Below are 17182 nucleotides of genomic sequence, written 5' to 3'. Positions count from 1 at the left end.
CAGCATGTATTAAAATAGAAACCCAAGCATTTTAGGAGTTTAAATAAATACGTCAATGGCTAAAAAAAAAGTTGAATACAATTCAATGTATTCAATAGATATTAGACCGTGTTTTACTTTTTAACATACATTTAGCACGCAGTGAAAACTAGCAGCAATGTTCACATTACATACATACGGCACTTCAGTTAAACTGTATAACAATATAAAGACATACCTTTTGAGATCCAGAAGATGAGCCCTTTAGTGATGTGCGTTTGAAGGATCCGCTCATCCTTCTTAAAGAACCTGAGAGCTTTCCTCCTCTAGATCCAACAGGTCTTTTCCCCCCTTGCCCTTTCCCCTCCATGAATAATCTAGCAGCACTAGGCCATTAAGGAGAACTTTATAGTCATTCATGTAGTCTAAACTACAGTTCCAAGGACCTGCAGCTCAGGAGAGTGCTACAAAACATGTCAAAGCCTAAAGAAAAAGACATGATAATTCTAATGAGAAATCCCAGAGTAGAAGAGGCATAGCTAGCAGGGAATAAGCTATCATAAAGAGGGAACAAACTGAGCAACACATGGGTACAGACTGCTGCATCCCATCCCCCTTGCTACAGCCTCTATAATCAGGCTTAATGCACGCAGCTCGAGCAAGCTATGGTTTTTAATGGATGGAGATTTAATAAATGGTGATTGAAGGTAAATCTACTTTGTGAAGCATCAGCCCAAAAAGTTTTTTTTTTTCCAAAGCAAAACATAGGTCAATCATTCTGGTATCACTGAAAAAGGAGCAGATGGTCTCCAGGCCAGAAGCTAGGAGACTCCACAGTGAAACGTTAGGAGCAGCTTGTGCAACAAAAGTGCCTACAGCAGATACATAGATAAGGACAAGATCTTGTTCATAAAAACAAGGACAGGCTTAGCAGAATGCTGAGCAAAACAGAGCAACACAGTGTGCAAAGTCCATCAAGAAAGAAGTGACATCCTGCTACAGTATATTCACACTCCTGGAACGCACAATACAGCAATCTCTGCTTTGAGAAGATTACAAACGTATTTATATCCTTAGGTACCAAAAAACTACTTGACTCTTAATGAGCCACTAAACCAGAAACACATTTTACGCTACTCTATTCCCAGGATGTAAAAATCATTTTCACTAGCGATGTTTAGATACCGGTTCAAATACCTGTGCCAATACTTGGCATTTTCACGAGAACTACCAGAGTTGCAGTTGTGACTGGGCTCTGGCGCTCCACCACTGTCCTGAAATCATTAGTCTGTATTGTTTTATAAAAACTGTCACATGACACTAAACAAAAATGTATTATTATTATTATACAGGATTTATATAACAGTTTGTGCAGCACTTTACAATATAGGGAAGACATTACAATTACAATACAATTCAAGACAAGATGGTTAGGAGGGCCCTGCCCCTGAGGGCTTACAATCTAAAATTCAGTAATTGTGTGACAGCTGCCTCCTAACTTTTGAGTTTTTCTCTAGTCTAGTCTTGGAGCTGGAATAGTATCAGTACTTGTGATTGTACTAAGTATTTGGTACTTGGTATCTGAACATCCCGTATTGTCGTTATTTTACACTGTATTTACTTTTAAGCATTGGTCAATGTAACACATTTATTGCGGCCTAGTGCAATGTACTTTAACATTATTTAACAGCAGGCATTTTCCTAATATTGCTCATTCTTCTTCCCTAGCATCTCTGTTGGTCAGTGAGGCTGTCCACCATATTAAAGGCCCAATAGGGAGGCTGTGAAGGTAAAGGGGGTAGGGCCCACTTGACTTTTATAGCAAAAGTGATAATTTGCATTTAACTTCAGCTGCCTTTATTTTTTTATTCTCTGGAATGACCTGTGGATTGTACTGCTAAAGTATTTTTTTTCATATGTTCAGTTTGAATAGCTCATGTTTTTAACGGGTTTACTTTAAGCTGGCCATGCACTATTAGATTTTTTTTTTGGTTTAAACGACTCAATGAAAAAAATCTGATTCCTCAATCAATGCTAAACAGTGTGGATAGATGAATTACCCACTGCAGCTATTGTATTCCCAACTGATCTCAAACAATCATGCAGATCAGGAGTTCCAACTTCTCTGTGACTTCCAAGTCAGTGACTTAGAAAGCAGTGATTAAACAAGCATGAAAGCCAGGGAGCTAGCACTTCCAGAAGTCAACAATGGCAGCCTCTACATTTATCTCACAACAGGTGTCCTTAAGTTCCCATTCAAACCTAGGCGCTTTGTTGCTTAAAGGTAAGCACGACAAAACGCTCAAGAAAAGGATTCTCATTTGCTTGTCCTAAGTGCAACAAAATGCTTATGCCAAGGAATCCCATTCATTTCTCTGGCCCCTGTCCACATCTGAGCGTTTCATCGAAAGCATAAAAATGTCTGTTGCTGGAAAAAGTACATGAACCACTTTTTGGCAGATTGCAGCGCACTTTGGTAAACTTTGTGCGACAAAGCAGGCCACAAAACAGGCAAAAATGCTTGAAACGTGTGTGTCCAGGTGTGAATTGCATTCACAATAGATGTAAAAGATATTGCAAATTGTACTCTGTAAAAAAAATAAAGCTTAGACCCTCAGCTTCCTACAAACTGTCTGTGATGTAACAGTTTAATAATATTGTATGTGTACGTCAATAACACTGCATTGTTTTAAAAGTTTAATAAAAAGTCAAAACAGAGTGGACCACAGCACTTCAAAACCACAACCCCATTCACCCAAACCCCTCCCATTCAATCAAGCATTTAATGCTAGCAATACCAGCTAGCTTTTTCTGTAGTCCCTGATCTTTCCCTGAATACTCCATGCTTCGTCCAACACTCCTGTGGATGACATTGAGCCTTGATTATTCTTAATCCCGCGATCATACGATAATCGCAAGGTGTATGGAAGACGTGCGACCGTTTCTAATGTATGGTCGCACGTCTTTTGTCTAATGAGCATGTTTGAAAACCCGCCGAGAATCGTACGATTGTCGGCGGGTTTGTGGCATGCTCGGGAGATAAATCTTGCGATGGTTGTAAGGTGTATGGCCACCTTTATGGTGTGTTTTCAGATTCCACCAGCAGATGTCTTCTTCTGTTACTGTTTATCACCAGCAACTGGCAATTAAAAGAGTTGTGTATACCTGTTTTCCTCTCTGCAAACGTTTTTAGAACTAATCAGATAATTTAACCTGATCTATAGCAAAAAAGAGGGTTAGAAATGGTGACAGCTACTGTAGAAAAACATTGCAATATATCGAGGGTGATGATGACTGTAGGAAAACATTGTAGTGTAGCAAGGTGGATGGTACAAACACCCTGCCATTTCTCTGCACCACAGTTCCTATGTTTTCGCGCATAGTTGAGTTGCTTAGCCTTGTTTCCATGTCGTAGGTATGGCTTTTTGGCCACAAAGCCGCAGAAAAATGGCAGCAGGTGCTCTGGACTGATTAGTGGAAATTTGGCTGTAGCAGAAAGCAGTTTGTTTGCTGAAAGGCTGGAGAGCATTACAATAATGAGTGTCAGCAGGCAACAGTGAAGCATGGAGGAGGTTCCTTGCAAGTCTGGGGCTGCATTTCTGCCAATGGAGTTGGAGATTTGGTCAGGATCAATAGTGTCTTCAATGCCGAGAAAGACAAGCAGATAATTATCCATCATGCCATACCATCAGGGAGTCATGTGATTGGCCCCAAATTTATTCTGCAGGAGGACAACGACCCCAAACATACAGCCAATGTCATTAAAAACTATCTTTAGCGTAAAGAAGAAGAAGGAGTCCTGGAAGTGATGGTTTGGCCCCAACAGAGCCCCGATCTGAACATCATCGAATCTTTCTGGGATTACATGAAGAGACAGAAGGATTTGAGGCAGCCTACATCTACAGAAGATCTGTGGTTAGTTCTCCAAGATGTGTGGAATAACCTACCTGCCGAGTTGCTTCACAAACTGTGTGCAAGTGTACTTAAAAGAATTGATGCTGTTTTGAAGGCAAAAGGAGGTCCCACCAAATATTGAGTAGATTTGGATTTCTCTTCCGTCCATTTACTTTCCATTTTGTTAATTGATAAAAAATAAACTATCACTTTTATTTCTGAAAGCATTCTTACTTTACAGCATTTGTTCACACCTGCCTAAAACTTTTCACAGTACTGTACATGTAGATTTTCTCTCATCGGACTGTGACCTGAGTGAAAGAAAATCACTTGATTCCCTCATCCACACTAAACAGCATGGATGGAGGAACCTCCACTGCCGGATGTTGTATTGAGACATATAGAAAATTCTCGACTGAACAGTGACTGCATTACATCAGATGCAATCACTGTTTGGTCAAGAAATTTTTACCTGGCACAGCGGCATTTAAATCAACTTTTGTCAAGCTGAAGGGGTGCTTACAGGGTCACCTACGATGCAAATGTTGGCTGATTCAGTGAGTATTGACTGAAATTCGAGCCATGTATGGCGTGAATAATGGTGATGGAAGCTCTGAGCACCTGGCTACCTTCAAAGACTGAGTGGACCACTCAAACCCTTTGAAAATCCATACATCCAAGGCGCACATGCCCAATGTCTTGTGTAATTTATTGATAAGCTTGTACACCTTTACATAGGGTGGATATATGCCTTGCCGTATGCAAATACAAACTTTTAGGAAACTGGTATGGATAGAATTTTCAGGTGACTCCAGCTTTGCGATGAGGATGCTATGTGCAGGTAGGAGCTAGCAGCTTGCGATGCCTGCTGTATAGCATCAATAATACTTTGCCTTCTACCTGCAGAGTACATCGTGACCCCATCTTTTATATTTTACCAAAAAATTGGGTAATAATAAATGTTTTATCATTTAATATAGGGGAAACTGTTTTTTTTTTTAAATTTCGGTAATTTTTCCTTAATATAGTAAAAAAATAAAACCCCCAGTGGTGAATAAATACCACCAAAAGAAAGCTCTATCTGTCCCCAAAAAAGGGTATAAAATTCATTTCAGTACAGCGCTGCATGACGGAATAAATGTCAGTCAAAGTACCGCAGCGCTGAATACTGAAAAATGGCCTGGATGGGAAGGGGGTTTAACACCGCGGATGTCAACTGGTTAAAGTGCATTTCCACCTTTTCAGTCAAATTTGAGAAACCCAAGCTATATGTTGTCTGTGTTCCCATTCACACAGCATACCTAAAAATATTCTTGTGAAACATATTCTTAGCTTTTCAGCTCTACCTTGTACACAATACACTATCCTGGGGTGAGGGGGGCACTGTAAATACTATGGTGGGTAGAGAGAGATCTCAGAGAGAGCTCAGTTGCAGAGGTGGCCATTTCCATGAAATATAAAGAGGAAAGCTAACAAACATTGCACCTTTCTTTGCTCATATACAGCAACGGCATATGCCTGCTTCATGTACACTTGGTGTACATTGCAGGCATATGTTTAAAAAAAATACCTTTGTGCTGTGCAGTGGTCCCCCCACCAGTTTAAACCCCCCCTTCCCCATCTAGCCTTCACCCAGCCTTACCTGACTCCTGCAGCAGCTGCTTCATCTCGGCGGCCAGAGGGTCCTCTCCCAACAGCTGATTGATGACCGGTGACCGACACAGCCTCCTCTCCCTGCACAGCTGCCCGTACATTCTACTGCTACGGGTGGCAGAGCGACGGGGGAGGGAGGGTGATTTGCATGAAGGAGCTGCGGGCCCTCTGCTTCCACTCTGGGCCCTCCAAACAGGCGGAACTTCTCGGCTAACGAAGGGAAGGAGGAGTCCGGTGACATCACGGACATCGACGTCACCGGACTCCTCCCCCCTTCCCTACGTTAGCCGATGGAGCCACTTGGGGAAGGGGGAGGTGTCCGGTGACGTCGATGTCCGTGACGTCATCGGATCTCCGACGGAACTCTCGGAAGACCCGGAAGCTGCGGAGAGGTGAGTACCGATCAAAAGAATTTTGATCAATCAAAAAAATTTACGATTAATCATGGGATTAATCGTTAATTTCCGCAGGCCTAATATATATATATATATTTTAAAGAGCATTATGAATTTTCTAATCACAGAGCACTATACACACATGATTGGCTTGTTTGAGTCAAACCTCAGCTGAAGCTGTGTGGTCTAGTATGGAATTAATCACTTGATTGGCTCATTCACTGGTGTAAATTTCACTGTAAGCTACTGAGCTCTGTAAACAACAGATGAAACAGAAAGGAGAAAACTTGGGAAAAGAAACCTAAGGCTCTACCTTCAGGGATAGACTACATAGTATATACACAAAATATTGCTACAATGCAAATACAGCAATATGCAAAGCTGCCTCCAACGGGCCTCACTACGTTTTGCTTGTTTTCTGTAAATCCTATGACTCCTTTGACTAGATTGGGGACACACACTCCTTTGACTAGATTGGGGACACACAGAACACATATTCGGAGATGTCTCCACTCACATATATATTGTTGCACTACCCTGGAAACTTACACACTTGCTTAATTGCTCCTCCTATTTGGTCAGTGTACCTGGGGACTGTGCACACCTGTTTATAGCATGGCTTGACTTTCCAGTCCCTATATGGTGTACGGCCGCGTACTGCCATAGAGAAGGACAGGGGCTGCATACTAATCACACCCTGTCCTTTCCGGGAGCTTCCCGATACGGCCGTGCACGCAGCACGGAGCTGTACGTGCCGTCTTTTTCTCGTGTGAATGAGGCCTAAAAAAGGACTTTATTTTTTGGAAACAGTAACCATTTTAGAGCATTGCTTGCGCTCAAAGGTAGACTTTAAATGTTAGACAATTCTGGCATATTCAATCAAATCATCTATTTTATCATTTGCTTTTTAACAGATGATCAAAGCTTTGAACTTTAAACAAACAAAACTGCCTGATCTACCATTAGGTTGTCAGTTTTGCGCTCAAAATCACAAGACACTGGAAAATAGGGTTTAGCTTTGAAAACTCAGATAAAACACAATATGTCTAGGACTGTCCTGCTAGACAAAACATTTCATGCCACTTACAGTCTCATGATGATCCAAGAGAAAACTTGTCCTTATGTGACCAGTGGAACAGGTTTATCCATTTGCATTTTTATATGTTAACACTGCCACCTGTTGGCAATTATAAAAACTGAAAACCAATCACTAAAACTGCAAATCAAGAAAATTCACAAAGGTTTGTTAATTTCTTCAAAACAAAATAGTCATTCAGCTGATGGGGAAGTAGATCAAATGAACCAAAAATTCCTGCACTAAAGTACTGTACAATACAATATTGCTTTCCAAAAAGCCCTAGGTATGACTTCTAACACAAATTCAAAAAAAGACATCCTTTTTTATGCTTGTATAGTGGCCAAATGATTTCCTTAAATTGGTGTGACCAAATATACATTTTAGTAGAGATGCAAAAAGGTAAATATAATCCATGCTCAAATGTTCTCTTTCTAGAGCTGCTAGCTCCAAGATGATACATAGTCCACAAATAAATATATTTGAGTGTAATGCTTGAAATCCCGAGAGACTCCTTCTGACCCTCTTGCCCAGAGTATAGAATAGACCAGTGGTGGCGAACCTTGGCACTCCAGCTGTGCCAAAACTACAAATCCCAAGATGCATCTGCCTCTGGGAGTTATGTCTGTGGCTGTCAGAGCCTTGCAATGGCTCATGGGACTTGTAGTTCCAAAACAGCTGGAGTGCCAAGGTTCTCCATCACTGGTATAGACCTCTGTGTATACATGAGGTTAAATTCCATTTGGATGGCAATCACTTCCCAGTAAGTGGCATCCAATCCTATATGTCCCACCCATGGGACATGTAACACTATGTCTGTGGTCTGTTGTCTGTTTAGGGTCACAATGAGCCTCTCCGCATTTCAAGCACATTTCCAGTGCTGCACTCTTATATACCGCTGAATCTCTCTGCAATCACTGGGGGGAGACCGGCCGAACCGCTCCCGGGCGCATAAGGCCCCATTCACACTGAGCGACATGAAAATCGCGAGATTTTGAGCGATATTGCGCGACGAGCGATATTGAGTGACATGTCGCGCGACTTTTTCCTATTGGGCTGTATGCAATCAGGAGCAATATCGCTAGAAATCGCTCTAAAAAAGGGTCATGTAGGAGCGACAAGCTACCAGCGACGAGCTACAAGCGATATTGAGCGATATTGAGCGATATTGAGCGACGAGATGTGAACAGCTCCATTGAAATGGATTGGAGAAGCTACATAGAGCGATATCGCGTGGAAATATGAGCGATATCGCTGCAAAAATCGCTCCATAAATCGCTCAGTGTGAATGGGGCCTAACGGGGATAGCAGTGCCCGGGGAAGTCAACGGCGTCCGCTGTGGGGGGGAGGGGGGGCGTCGCACGGTACAAACGATCTGGCGGCTGTACAGACGCTGGTTAAAAGCAGTACCAAGAACACAAGTTCTTGTTTTAACCACTTCTGCGGGCCTTTCTTTCTGGAGGTAGGAGGTTGTCTGTAGTTTTTTTTTGTTGTGTGGTAACAAGGGATGCTATTCTTGTGTGGAAGCTTTCAATGTAATTGTCCAACTTGATGTTACGTCCAGTTGCAGATGTAAATTTTGCTAACGTCCAGTTGCAGGTGAAAAATTCCTCACGCCTCAGTCTTCTAAAAAATTCCTCCAAGTCTGAGTATAATTGCATGTGGTCCAGTTTGGTGCTTGGACAAAATGTAAGCCCCTTGGTTTGGACTGCTGTTTTCTGAGTTGTGAGTAGAGATGTAACATTTCTGGAAACTTTGAAGCCATAAGAAAAAAAATTTCCCTGTTTTTTTTGTCTGGAACAGATGGAAATTTTGGGGAAAATTGAAAACAAATTCAGTCACTGTGGAATATTTTTACAAATGGAAAGTCATTTTGTTACACTAGGACAGTGAAATGCAGTGTGTATAAAAGTATTATGCTTGAAATAAAAGTACAGCTTATTCAGTAAATAAACTAAACTTGCCTTTTAAAATTGTATTTTATATTTGCAAATTGCAGCTTTGCTCTCAGCAGAAGTTGCACTGTGGAAATGTTTCCAAACTCTAGATCTTGGTCTCACCATTTTACTGAGGGGAGGATAAAAAAACTGTTTACTGACCACACTATATACATTATACTGTGATGGTGTAGAACATAATTAGGAATCATTTAAAGGTTATAAAGATAAACTAATTTGTCAGACACATTGTACTCTGTTACCTGTCAATGAAGGCCTGAGAGGGCAGAAACTATCATCTACTATCATACCAACAATCACCCAACTGTAGGAAGTACAAGCTAGAGCCCACAAGCTAACTAAACTGGAGCCTTTCCTCTGCAGTGCCCCTAGTGGCAGAAATGCATATTTCTTTTTGAGTGTGAGAAGTGCATTGAATAGTACAGTGTTACTTGAATTGTATTCCTGGATTTGCTTGTCTTCAGCTGAGAGAATGTGCAACAATTTAAAACTTTACATAAAGTCTCAGGAATCTCTCATTAAGGTCTTCATGTTATATAGTTTTAATACCATGTCAAAGATATATTATTTATCATTGTAAAAGAACATACTTCACACTCCTTTTTTTATTTAATTTTTTTCTGGAAAAAAACAAAAACGGCTTTGGAAAAAAACAGGTTTTACCCAAAAATTTCTGGGATTTTTCCAGCCCTTCCCATCTCTAGTTGTGAGGTGATGGTTTGAGAAGTTAACAGTATTGACTGTGCCACTTTCATGGTGGTTGACCACTTCAGCTTGGATAGGGACAGTTACAGAGGATGACGTGAAATTGGGTAATCTTTTTTCTTAGCTGTCTTTGTTCTGTGCAAGGCTTGCCAGCTTCTTCTTTTTCTTATTGATGAGTCTCTTTTGTATTTCCTGTAGAAATAGTCCATTTGCATTTCTAATTTTTAGTTTTAGGTGTGATTTGTTTGTAGACGATTCTGGAGTAGGGATTGTCTCTGGCAGTGTAATCTTTGTCTTTTTCCACACAGTTGATGAATTAGGAGGTTACGTCGTTTCTCACTGCTACGTCTGCAGATGTTCTCAGCTGCTGGTGAGTTGTGAATAGTTGAGAGTGGGTTCTTCATAGTGAGTCTCTTCGGGATGAGGTTAATCTTCTTACAATGAGTAAGAAAAAATGTCACTGTTGATCTGAGTTTCTTTTCTAAACAGTTTGATCACTTGCTTCTTTAGGCGCCGTATTAGTCCAGTAGACAAGATGTAAAAAAACACAGAGTATTGCAGTGTGCAATGATACCTTTCTTATTGGACTAACATAATATTCAAAAGACAAGCTTTCGAGAGTTAATGTAACCTCTCTTCTTCACATCAGAAGCTAATACATTTCATCACCATAAAGGAGGAACTTAATGTGGATTCTGGTTTTCTGACACACTTTTATGAATATACAGAACATCATAATGTCCCTTTGTTCTAGCCTTTGATTATCAGGATGCACTTTTCACTCCCAGGTCCAACATTTATGGCGCCCCACTTACCCCTCTTCTTTCTCTAATAACTTTCTCTTGCTTTAAGTGGTAAGCTCGGTGATGTTGATTAGTATTGCTTCTGACCTGAAGAAGAGAGGTAAGTTAACTCTTGAAAGCTTGTGTTTTGAATAGTATGTTAGTCCAATAAGAAAGTTATATATATATATATATATATATATACACATACATACATACATACATACACATATTAGAAATACTGCCAATATGTGCAGTTTTTTAAACCTTAGTCTGCATTCACACGTGAGCAGAGCATATTTCTGGCAATTTTTAAACTTTGTTTGACACATTTTTACACCTATAAATGCATGTTTTTAAAGTGTTTTTGAGCTTTGTGCAAGTGGTTTTGCAAGTAACTTCCATAGCCCAATATCACCACTCCTTCACAGCAGCACTAGAGAGAACAGTGGGTGCATGTCAGCTGAGCCCATCTTACAAATATATCAAGCTTCAGGCTGTTTTGTTGGGGTCAATGGAAATGGAAGATACCAGTTCTTCAGATGCAAAAACATGCAAAAAATGCATTTTGTTGATTTTTTTTTTTTTGCATCCCTCTTGCACAAATGTACAAAAATGCACATAAACCAGTGTGTCACACACTTACAGGTGTTTCCATTGAAGTCTATGGGGTAAAAAAAAACAAAAAGCTCTTGTACCTTTTTGTGCTTCAAGCAACTAAGCTTAGAGATGTGAACAGCCACAATAGAAAAGAATAAGAATAAAGCTGTTGGAGGCTTCAGTTGCAATTGTCAGTACAAAAAACATAGCTCTGTTAGGTAGTGCCTTGTAAGTACCAAAACAGGATAGCCAATCTGCTTATAATGAGGTGGCCTGGATGGAATTTCTTAGGACAGAAAGCATTTAAAGCCCAACTAAAGTCTCACCTGTTTTTTAACCTCTTGCCGTCCGCCGTAGTAAAAAAACGGACGGACGGCACTGCTGCATCTGCGGGTTGCCGTCTCCAGACGGCAATTTTTTTCTGCTCGCGCGCGCCCCCTAGCGGGCACGCACGGGCAGAAAAGACCCGATCAATGCACACACCCGGGTGTTTCATAGCCCGCCGATCGCCTATATGTGCTCGTTTTTTTCCCCCCCCTGACCCCTCACCTTGATTCCCGGGATCCGCTGCCCCATCTTGGATCCCGGGACCGGCTCCGAGGGCGTCAGGAGGAGGAGGACGGGAGATCAGCTCCTTGCTGATCCCCGTCCGGGCTGTGAATGCAGAAGTGATGTGTATTACATCACTTCCGCATTCACCTGTCAGTCATCTGGAGAGAGAAGAAGCTGATAAAGCAGATCTCTGCTTCATCAGCTTCTTTTGGGGTCCACAGGTGATATTAGGGGTCCTAGAGACCCCTAATATCTCCATAAAGAGGACCTGTCAGTGTGCCTTTGCTATTATATAGGGGGTTGTTATCCCCCTATATAATAGCAATAACAATAAGTGCAAAAAAATAAATATAAATAAAAAAAAATAAAAGTAACACATAAAAAAGTAAAATAAAATAAAAGTCACATATAAAAAAAGGGGAAAAAACCCCCCCAAAATGTTTAACTCCCCCACCCCCACGTTTACGCGCCTATAAACGTAAATACGCGTCCGGTGCCCCAGCGCGCAAAAATTACAATTGCGCTACACATGTTACATATCGCCGCGAACGTCGCAGTGAGAGCAATCATTTTAGGGCCATCAATCACTGATAACACTAAACTGATGAGCGGTAACAGCTTTTAAAGCGTCGCCTATGGCCAATTTTGGGTATTATCGTTTTTTGAGGTTTCGCGCGCGCACGCAATTTTAAGGCTTGACATGTTTAGTGTCTTTTTACCCGACGTGACCCCATCTTTTATATTTTACCAAAAAATTGGGTAATAATAAATGTTTTATCATTTAATATAGGGGAAACTGTTTGTTTTTTTTAAATTTCGGTAATTTTTCCTTAATATAGTAAAAAAATAAAACCCCCAGTGGTGAATAAATACCACCAAAAGAAAGCTCTATCTGTCCCCAAAAAATGGTATAAAATTAATTTCAGTACAGCGCTGCACGACGGAATAAATGTCAGTTAAAGTACCGCAGCGCTGAATACTGAAAAATGGCCTGGATGGGAAGGGGGTTTAACACAGCGGATGTCAACTGGTTAAAGTCCTACACTGCTCTATATATTGATTTTGAATCAGTTTTCATTTTGCTAGGCAATGCCTTTATATACATTTATACTTCTAGTGCAGATTGATTTCCTGCCCTCCCACACCAGTGCAGTATGCTGGCATCAGTGGGTAACGGCCACACCTCTCATCATATGCACTCTGACATAGGCTTGTATTGCAGAGAAGGAGAGGAGGCATGTCTGACCAGGTCTAAAAGATCACAGAGTGCACTTGGCAGCATGGTCAAACTCTGTGCTTATTGGACCCTGTAGCCATATTTAGACACACTGTGCAACTGTTATAACAGAAAAAGCAGAAGTAAAACTATGAAAATTGAGGTTGTTACTACAATCTCTAACTAAATAAATATATGTTTCTGAAACTTCAACTGGGCTATAAAGTTACCACTGTAACAATACAAAATATGAAAGTCTGATAACTGTGTGTGGTTAATACATGTAACCATATTATTAAGTAAATTATTTTTTTTCCTCATATTTACATGTAAAAGTGACAGTTGTCGGGACAAACTATATAACCATACCTGATGCCCTGTTTTGGTATTGCTTACATTCCACAGAACGTTGTTCTCCATGCTTTGCACTACGGATGACTAGAAAAATCCAAAACAGCTGTTTGAAAGCTCAAATAAATGACTTTGCTAATGTAGGCTCTTTCTTTATAAACAAGAGGCTTTAGATCAGTGGTGGTCAGCTTAGAATTTATAATGGCACTCAAATACAGCCCTACACTTCATTTTACAGAGGGCCACAAAATTGTAGCTTGGTTGCAAACTGAATGGGTTGTAACACACGTAAATGCCCCAAAATGTCATAAGTATATTCACAATAGGTTGGACTTGATGGACATATGTCTTTATTCAACCTCAAATACTATGTAACTATGTAACTATGTAACATGAATAGGTTAAATGATCCAGAGTACAACTACATATTATGTACTATTATGTACTATGGATCATTTAACCTATTCATATTAGCAGGGGAGAATTGCCAGCGCCAGCAAAAAATAGGCAAGCCCTATTTTTTGCGTTTGCAGTGGAACGCAACGATGGCAAAGTTTTACCAGGCGTTCGATCGCACTGCGGGTGGGGGGCGTGGAAGCGGTGCCATTGAATACAATGCACCGCCACGCCCCCTCCCGCCCCAAAACGCGGGAAGAAGTTTCACAGCGATCGAGGTGCGTTCCTGCAGCTACCGCTCTGGAACGCACACGCTGTCAGTGTGAACACGGCCTCAATGTAGCAGCAGTCTTAATTGGTAAGTAGTATTGTACTTGCAGTTCTGGAGACCAATGTCATTATGGTAGATGCAGGGAGAATCTGTCCAGCAGTGCCCTCCGGTGGACACTAACGAAATGGCAGGCTGGTTTGTTTCCACATAGGGATGACGCCGTTGGGTGCCCGACGGAACTTCAAGCTGCGCCGGGACCGAGGGACGGGTAAGTCCGTTACAGATGTTGCCCAGGCCCGTGCACACGGAGCCCTCTCCTCACCTGTCAGAAGCGCAGGCAGTAATCGCTCGCTGCCTGCACGGCCTCGTCTATCCCTCTGTCGGCGCTGTACGCGAGAGCAGCGGCGAGTCAGCGCTGGTCCGGTGGGAGGAGCTCCAGGTGGGGTCCTAATTTAGCTGGCCGGCGACTGCCCGATCGCCTGCCAGCTAAATTAGGACGCCACTTGGAGCTCCTACCACCGGACCAGCGCTGACTCGCCGCTGCACTCCCGGACAGCAGCCGGAAGGTAAGAGGAAAAAAAAAATAGTTTAAGCTATCAGGGCATTTTGACAAGTACAAGTCCTTGTCAAAATGCCCTGTATCGGTCCTGATACCGATGCTAGTACCGGTATCGGAACATCCCTATTTTTATGCACACTGAAGAGAGAGTGAGAAGAAAATAAGCCCCATCGTTGGTGTCTTTGGCAGTAATAGTAACTCCTAGCATTAATATCTGTAAACGCAATAATAACCACCAGCACTGGTGTCTGTCAGTGCAATAACAACCCCCTGCATTCATTTTAGTCAGCACAATAATAACTCTGAGCACTGGTGTCTGTCAGTGCAATAACAACCCTCTGCATTCATTTGAGTCACCACAATAATGATCCTCAGCACTGGTGTCTGTCAGTGCAATAACAACCCCCTGCATTAATTTTAGTCACCACAATAATAACACCCAGCATAGGTGTCAGTGGCTGCAATAATATCCCTCAGAATTGGTGGTCAATATCCCTGCATTGGTAGTGAGCGGCAGTGCCATTAATCCTCACCCCACATTGGTGGTCACTGGCAGCTCACTAAGTGTTTACTTACCCGATCACCTGCTCCCAGTTCGCTCTCTCCCTGATGAGGTCAGGCTGGGACTTTACCTCAATTGTCAGGCAGAGATCTCTCCACCTGATAGTACTGGCTTAATTTCAGTGCCTGATGATGGAGTACAGAACATGTCCCAACACTTGGCATCCCGCTGCTATCCTGGAAAGTGGCCAAAAACATGGTGGGCTTGCTCGGATGCGTTGCATTATCGCGCGTTATGTTGCATATTGACATGCATTGTGTTAAGGCAGCCCATTCATTTTAAAATGGCTACCAATGCATAAGAACAATCATAAAAACTTAACTGCAGAATTTTTCTGATGCAGTGTACCACAACAAACAGTTGTGCGTCACTATTCACTGCAACAAAGGTGCCAATTGTGTTTGTGCATTGGAGTGCCATTCAGAATAAATGGCACTGCAATGCACCAATGTGCTTGTTATCACAAGGCAATGGTTGGAATGCGCCTTTATTAAAACAAAAAGCATGTATATCCCCCAAACATTCATTTATGGCTGCAACAACTAATCGACATAATCGATTAGAATCGATGATTGAAAAAGTTGTCAACTTTTTAAATAATTTGGTACATTGTGCTGTATATTATACATAGGAATACAAATCCCAGCAATACATTATACAATGTATGTATAATGTATTGCTGGGATTTGTTGTACTCCTCTATATCTGGTGATATTCTGCATTGCGCTGTATAGAGGACTACAAGTCCCAGCAATAATACATTATACAGCACAATGCGGACTACCACCAGCTATAGAGGACTACAACAAATCCCAGCAATAATACATTATACAGTGGTACAATGCTAAATACCACCAGCTATAGAGGACTACAAAACCCAGCAATAGTACATTATACAGGGCAATGCAGAATGCCGCCAGCTATTATGTACTATTGCTGGGATTTGTTGTATTCCTCTATAGCTGGCGGTATTCTGCATTGCGCTGTATAATGTGCTTTTGCTGGGTTTTGTAGTCCTCTATAGCCGGTGCCATTCTGCATTCATTGCTGTATACTTTTACACTTTCCATTTCACTATATTGCACACCACACTATCTTTTTTCTTTTTTACTTCCACCGCTCCAAGCTTTCTCCTGTGATGGACTACAATCTCAATACAAACTAGTAGTCCTATCACTGGAGCCATTTTTTAAACTTTATTGTATTGTTTATCCGATTAACCAATTAATCGAACCTAATAATCGGCTAACTAATCGATTTTGAAAATAATCGTTAGCTGCAGCTCTACATTCATTCAAGGTTGGTCAGCTCAGAACAGATATAAACTGAGACTGCCGTCTCCTGCACTTAATCCATTTCTAAATCTTGTGTTTTTGCAAGTGAATTACTCCCTCTACACTCGTGATGGTTGATTGATCAATATTCACTTCTACACTGAGCTGACACAGCTTAGAGGGGTAGACTAGCCACACTGAACGTTTCTTTTTTTAAAGAAAGAATACGATAAATTGCAGTATAAAATACATTTAAAAGTAAACACTGTTCTTAGCCAACACTGTCAGCAGTTGTTATTCAGAAGTGAAATTATTTTTCACATTATTGTGATTAAAGCTCTACTTCTATGCACCATTAAGAATTTTATAAAGGGTTATACACGACTTTTTGCTTTATTTTTAAATGCAATGTACCAGGGTGAGGGGAAAAAAGCAAGGTAAAATGAGCAATCTGCTAGACCTTAACTTAGCACGGATGATCCCTTATGAACAAAACAATGATGACATCTCCTTTTTTGTACTGTAAGTAAAAATAATGTAACCCTAGCTGTGCTTACACAACATCATGAACTGCACCAATGTCAGGGGAAAACACAAGTCAGTATAAATATTTATGGAAGGCCCATTCTTTCTGTTGACTGCATATGTTTTTCTTAGCCAATCATGTGTGACTTTAGGTCAAACACTATTGAACTGTTTAATTAAGGAGTTTTTTACATTCAACCCGTGATCAATCTGCTCTAAAATATTTCCAACGTACAAAATTAACAAGATTGCCCACTTGCCTCTGTTTTGATACATTAAATAGCAGCAAAGGAACACAGAAGCTGTATAGAATATAACATTATTTTAAAGTGAAATTATACTGGTTTGGAAATTGTATATATATATATATACATATACACACACATACACAGACAGTATTTATTAGATTTTTTTAAATATACATTTATAGTTTAT

The 17182-nt window shown here is 41.0% G+C and overlaps 1 long non-coding RNA gene across 1 annotated transcript in view; it reads right to left on the bottom strand.

Moving 5' to 3' along the window:
• Positions 1-1455: 1455 nt before the first annotated feature.
• Positions 1456-17182, bottom strand: part of LOC108783666 — a 19987-nt gene continuing 4260 nt past the window's right edge. Inside the window, exons 2-3 of the long non-coding RNA XR_001941027.1 lie at positions 6596-6600; positions 1456-1466 (exon numbers count right to left, since the gene is read on the bottom strand). This is a non-coding gene — a long non-coding RNA (uncharacterized LOC108783666). The remainder of the gene's footprint in view (positions 1467-6595; positions 6601-17182) is intronic.

The sequence above is a fragment of the Nanorana parkeri genome, unplaced genomic scaffold (genome assembly GCF_000935625.1).
Source record: "Nanorana parkeri isolate BGI_ZX_2015 unplaced genomic scaffold, ASM93562v1 scaffold82, whole genome shotgun sequence".
Taxonomy (NCBI): domain Eukaryota; kingdom Metazoa; phylum Chordata; class Amphibia; order Anura; family Dicroglossidae; genus Nanorana; species Nanorana parkeri.
This window is presented reverse-complemented; position numbering and strand designations above follow the sequence as displayed.